Source organism: Loxodonta africana, chromosome 8 (genome assembly GCF_030014295.1).
Source record: "Loxodonta africana isolate mLoxAfr1 chromosome 8, mLoxAfr1.hap2, whole genome shotgun sequence".
Lineage (NCBI taxonomy): Eukaryota > Metazoa > Chordata > Mammalia > Proboscidea > Elephantidae > Loxodonta > Loxodonta africana.
This window is the reverse complement of record NC_087349.1, coordinates 133,163,660-133,170,303: the sequence shown is the minus strand read 5'-3', so window position 1 is coordinate 133,170,303 and position 6,644 is coordinate 133,163,660. Positions and strand designations below refer to the sequence as shown.

Sequence of the window (6,644 nt, the reverse complement as noted above, 5' to 3'; positions counted from 1 at the left end):
TCCCAAAGCCAACTCTTCAGAAAGGGATTAGACTGGAGTATAAGACAAAAAATGATACTGGTGAGGAGTAAGCTTGTTGGCTCAAGTAGACACATGAGACTATGTGGGCAGCGCCTGTCTGGAGGCAAGATGAGAAGGTAGAGGGGACAGGAGCTGGTTGAATAGACATGGGGAATACAGGGTGGAGAGTAGGAGTGTGCTGTCTCCTTAGGCAGAGAGCAGCTAGGAGTACATAGTAAGGCGTATATAAGGTTTTGACTGACTTGATTTGTAAGCTTACAGTTAAAGCACAATAAAGAAGAAAATGAACAAACAAAACTGAGAACTTCCCAGGTATTGTTCATTGTCAGGAAAGTGTATTAAAAAAAAAAAAAAACTGTGGTATATCCATAGACAGTAACACAGCTCAGCAATAAGAAGGGAGAGCTCCCTTATTAGCAATTGTATAATAACTGAGAATACTTCTTAAGCAGGCTCATTTATTTTAGGAGGGCACCAAACATCATCTTGCTGTGGTTCTGCATCATGAAGTTGGCTTATCAAAGGCTAAATTAACCATGTAACTGGTTCATGTCTAGTTGTAAGGTTTACAAACATGGTAAAAATCCAATGCTTGTTAGGAAATCAGTTTCTTTAATGAAGAAGGGAAAAAAAGCACCCGGGGGAGGACCCTCGGGAAGTTCTGGGGTCACCTCAAAAAATGGGGAAAAAAAAGGTTGTCTTCTTATGAAATGACCCTGAATTCCATTCACAGCATAAATCTCTGATTGTTAATATATAAAGGAATAATTCCTGCTTCCCTTCCAGTAGGGAGAGATGAATGACATGTGCATGTACTAAAATCATCAGGAGCATCTTCACATCTTTTCTACTGGACTCCATCTCTAAAAATGTTGGATCATTTATTTTACCAAGTCGAGACTTAACACTGCTTTTGAAATCTTCACTTTCAGAAAGACATCCAAAATTAAATATAGGAAAAATCATCATTCATATGGAGTAACATCTAGATCTGTCCTATGGAACTGATCATTTGTCTGCAACTCTGAGGCTTGATTATGTCCTCACAAGCAACTTCACACTCTGGATTACTGAGTCATCAGAGCTTAACATTTCCTTTATTTTGTGGTCTGATCGTCTATAAGATTCTACGGTCCTTTGAGACCTTTCCAAAATGTCTCAATTAAAACAATAGGAGCCTGAGTATCCTTTCCTAAAAGCCCAGTATTAAACACTAATAAGGTTCCATTTGCTCTACTCTATGCAATTTATTTTCTTATCATGTTTTTCTTAGGAGACAGGGTTGCCAACTAACTGTCACAAGTTCCATGGATTTCCATGTGAAATAACTCAGTCTTGAGAGGAACAATTGGTCTTCCCAGGAAGAATGGTCTTCTCATAAAACTTGAAATAGGTCAAAATGAAATGGAATGCATGAACATAGATATCCTAGGCATTAGTGAGCTGAAATGGACTGCTACTGACCATTTGAATCAGACAATCATATGTTCTGCTGTGCTGGAAATGACAACTTGAAGAGGAATGGCTTTGCATTCATCACCAGAAAAAATGTTTCAAAATCTTTCCTGAAGTACAATGCTGTCAGTGATAGGATAATATCCACACACCTACAAAGAAAACCAGTTAATATGACTATTATTCAAATTTACACTCTAAACACTAAGGCCAAAGATGAACAATTTGAAGATTTTTTACCAACTTTTGCAGTCTGAAATTGATCAAACACGCAATCAGGATGCATTAAGAATTACTGGTGTTTGGAATGCAGAATTTGGAAACAAAGTAGAAGGATTCATAGTTGGATTATATGGTATTGGTGATAGAAATGATGCCAGAGATTGCATGATAGAATTTTGCAAGACCAATGACTTCTTCATTGCAAATACCTTTGTTCAAGAACATAAACAGCAACTATACAAGTGGACCTTGCCAAATAGAATACACAGGAATCAAATCGACTACACCTGTGGAAAAAGACAAAGGAAAAGTTCAATATCATCAGTCAGAATTAGGCCAGAATCCAACTGTGAAAAAGGTTATCAATTGCTCATGCACAAGTCCAAAATGAAGCTGAAGAAAATTAAAGCAAGTCCACGAGAGCCAAAGTACAACCTTGAGTATATTCCACCTGAAATTAGAGACCATCTCAAGCATAGATTTGATGCATTGAACACTAATGACTGAAGACCAGATGAGTTGCGGAAAGACATCAAGAACATCATGAATGAAGAAAGCTAGCGGTCATTAAAAAGATAGGAAAGAAAGAAAAGACCAAAATAGATATCAGAATAGACTATGAAACTTACTCCTGGAACATCAAGTAGCTAAAGAAAAAAGAAGAAATGATGAAGTAAAAGAGCTGAAAAGAAGATTTCAAAGGGTGGCTCAAGAAGACAATGTATTGTGATGACACTTGCAAAGACCTAGAGTTAGAAAACCAAAAGGGAAGAACACACTTGGCATTTCTCAAGCTGAAAAAACTGAAGAAAAAATTCAAGCTGCAGGTTTCAATATTGAAGGACTCTACAGGGAAAATATTAAATGATGCTGGAAGCATCAAAAGAAGACGGAAGGAATACAGAGAATCACTATACGAAAAAGAGTTGGTAAATGTTCAACCATTTCAGGAGGTAGCATATGATCAGAAACTGATGGTACTGAAGGAAGAGGTCCAAGCTGGTGAAAATTCATATAATTTTCACTAGTTCCAAGAAATATTCCAAGTTCTTCTATGTATTGTCTTGTTTAATCCTCATAAAACCCTATGAGCAAGTGTATCTGTCAGAGTGGGCTAGGGTTCCACCCCACAGCCCCTGTGGCTTCAAGCAACAGAGGTTTATTTTCACTCTAGACATATGTTCATGGTGAGCCAGAGGGGCGCTGGAGGCAAAGATTCCTCATCTTAGTCACTCAGGGACCCAGGCTATGATGGCAGCCATCAGGAATGTTGCTGTTCAACACGGTAGAGGAAAGACGTGCATGTGGAAGTCAAAATTCCATGGCGATTTACCTAAATAACTGATTGGGTCATAAAATAAAGAATATTGCCTATGAGTACTAAGCTTCTTAAAAAAAAAAAAAAATCCATAAGAAGCCAATGGTCAACAACTACTTTAAATTGGACAAGAAGGTAAGGGGACAGGAAAACTAGATTACTGGAAACAAAACAAAACAGAAATAATGGGAATGTTGACACATTGTGAAAAATGTAACCTATGTCACTGAATGATTTGTGTAGAAATTGTTAAACTGAAACCTAAATTTCTGTGTAAACTTTCACAGAAAACACAATAAAATATTTCTTAGAAGTGCTGTGCTTGCCACCACCAAAATGGAGACTTTGTACTGAGTCCTGTTCTTAGTGCTGGAATGCCCCAGCCTGAAACTGAAGAAGTTGACCTGGGGGCACATGCAGTTGGCCATGATGGTGTACAATCTGGTGGTGGTGTCTTACTTCCTCATCAGTGGAGGAATACTTTATAACGTTATTGTGGAACCTCCATGTGTTGGCGCTATGACTGATGAACATGGGCATCAGAGGCCAGTAGCTTTCTTGACCTACAGAGTAAATGGACAATATATTGTGGAAGGACTCACACCCAGCTTCCTGTTAACATGGGAGGGGGGGTTTAGGTTTCATAATCCTGGACCTATCCAACTCACCAAATATTCCAAAACTCAATAGATTTCCTCTATTCACTGAATTTGTCTGTGTCCTATTGAATTTTTTGGGGGGTACGGTATTCATGAGAATGAAGCTGCTGAGCTATCTGATGGGTTAGATTGTGTACATAAATACTATGGTCCTCGATATAGAGGCAGTTAATATTTTTCTTTTCATAGAGAACACTAACAGTGATCGTTATGGAGATGGAACTGATAGGCTTTTCATCTTTCAGTTTCAGTTTTCCATCTTTTCCAATCATTCATACTCCCGAACAATACTACCCTTTAAAAGAAAAAAAAAAAAAAAATTAGAATCTTTATGGGTTTTCACATTTTTTTCTTGTATGCAATGTTTTACCATTTTTGAGCTTTCTCTTCAAAATAAGGAAGAAACAAATTCATGAACAAGGGAAAAATCATTAGGAGATGTGCCCAGAACTCTTTTTGCCCTCCAGGATGCTAAGCTCAAGGGAGGAAAACATGTCTTTGCTTGAGGCCTATATTTTTATATTATTTTTTAAAAAAGTAAAAACTCCCATTGTGATGCACTATCATTCTCTGAGGGAAGGAAAACATTTATCTATATCTCATTGTTCCCCTCTTTCTCACTTTCGACTTAGGGCTTAAATCAATGCATAAGCCGAATATGTTCTTGTGAGTGAATATTCGGGGGGGAGGGGAATAGTAGGTTTCAAAAATCTCAAATAAGAAGGTATGTATTTATATATATATATATATATATATATATATATATATATATATATATATATACTTTTTAATTTTAGCTAATAGATGACTAAAGGGTAATTCTTTGAATTGTAGCACCAAATCTGTTTTTAATAGTGAAACTGTTAAATATTTTAAAAGCAGACAGAAAAACGAAATAATCCTGGTGAATAAAATTCTGGAAATAACATAATGTGCTATAAATAGGAATGTATTATAGAAAACCTCTTCAAAAAAATCATGCATTTATTGCAGAAAATGAGAGATTAACACAAATAATTTCACCAGAATTCTTCATTGATTTATTGTTTCCATAAGGATTACTTGGACCAACTATGTGCAATTTTTACATCATATACAATGGATTCAAAATAATAAATCGAAATTCTGTTCTCAAGATATCACTGGCAACAAAGAAGCAGACAAAAGAAAGTAAGCTACATTTTATTGCTTGCTATGAAAGGGATATTGCTGAGTAATTAGGGGAAGAAGAAGAAGGTATAACTGATTGTGTCTGCAGCTGAGGGAAGTCATCTTTAAAAGGATGCCTTTTATCTTTAGGGACATATACATGGCATACGTAATGTCTCTTCTCAGTACAGACTTCATCCTGATATACCTGAGGTTGGGCAAAAGAGATGCGAGGAAGTTAAATAAATTATACAGGGAACAGAAGACGATGAATTCCATAGGGTTAATTAGGTTCAAAAGAAGGTGGAATTCAAAATGTAGTAGAACCAGATGCACTGTAGTTTGGTCACCAGCCTGGCTCAGGTATCTTAGTATTGAGAAAACAAAGTCAACATGGGATTGCTGCAGAGTAAGACTTTGGAGGAAAAAGAAGGAATGGGAGATTATAAGGAGGAATGGAAATTGACAGAATTAGAAAAGAAATGAAGCAGCCAACCTGATAGATTTTGAGTAATGTGAGTGGAGTTTATGAAAAGCTTGAAGATAAGCAAAGGGAAATGAGAGAGTCAGAGCAAGATGTATAAGAGAGATGTTAACATTAAAGTTTTGGGAGATGAGGAAATTATAAATGATTAAAAATCGTATGCTATAAAAATAAATAATACACTAATGACTTTGGAATATGTTTCTGAAATGAAACCTACGTACAGGTCAAGGAATGCTCTGAGAGGCATTGATTTTGTATCAGCTTTGTGTGTATATAAATTGTTGGTAGAAGTGGGGATAAAGAAGAAATCTCTGAACCAAGTGGCAATGTCTTCAACAAATGGGTAAAAGTCCACTGACTGCTGGTAAATGACAGAGTTGATAGAAAGAATCAGGAGGGAATACAATATCACAAATGGTAAAAGAATTCATTCCCGGAAAGTGAGGTCACCATAGTCAGAAAGTTGCTATGGGAAAGTGTTTTCTCATCCTCACACTTTCATCCACAGCTCAGTGACAAAAGATTACAGTTTTGACCTGGTTATTTTATAACTTTAAGAATGGCAATAGGTTAACAAAAAATAAAGTGTAAAGTGCAGTTTACCATCCTTTCTTTTGAGAAAATTATACCTACTTACATATCAGTGGGATAACTACAGTATTTAGTAATAACAAAAAAAGGAGATGGCATACATCAGAAATAGTAAAATTTTATAGTGTCTATGAGAATTTGAAAATCTGATTACTATATGAAAGAGGTGGTTAGTAGTTAAATATATTGTTTTTAGTTGCCATGGAGTTGATTTCAACATATGGCAACCACATGTGTGCAGAGTAGAACTGCTCCATAAGATTTTGAAGGGTGTGACTTTCAGAAGCAGATGTCAGGCCTCTGGGTGAGTTTGAAATACCAACCTTTCAGTTAGTAGTCTGGCATTTAACCATTTGCACCACCCAGTTAAGCATATTTATGTTAGATAATGAGAGAAACAGATGCCAGGCCTCTGGGTGGGTTTGAACTGCCAACCTTTCAGTTAGGCCGTTTGCACTGCCCACTTAAGTATATATACTTCCAACAATGAGGGAAGAATCAACATGAAACAAAAGACATGGAGTTTCTTTCATTGTCCCACAACCACTTTCCTAGACACCTTTGCCTGAGAGTCCTGTAAAGGGTTTCAGAAAAGTAAGACACCCAGTAAAAGTTTTGATAGGTAAGAGAGAATACTGCTACCTCCTCTAGAGAAAATAGCAAGTGTGAGCTGCTATGAGGAAGGGACCTGGAACCCAATTCACAAACACTGGGCTCTGAAGAACATCCTAGGTTAGCTAGA

At 36.7% G+C, this 6,644-nt stretch overlaps 1 pseudogene; it reads left to right on the top strand.

The window, feature by feature from the left end:
• Nucleotides 1–3,352: 3,352 nt before the first annotated feature.
• On the top strand, nt 3,353–3,762 carry LOC100666612 (oligosaccharyltransferase complex subunit OSTC-like; annotated as a pseudogene).
• Nucleotides 3,763–6,644: the final 2,882 nt, after the last annotated feature.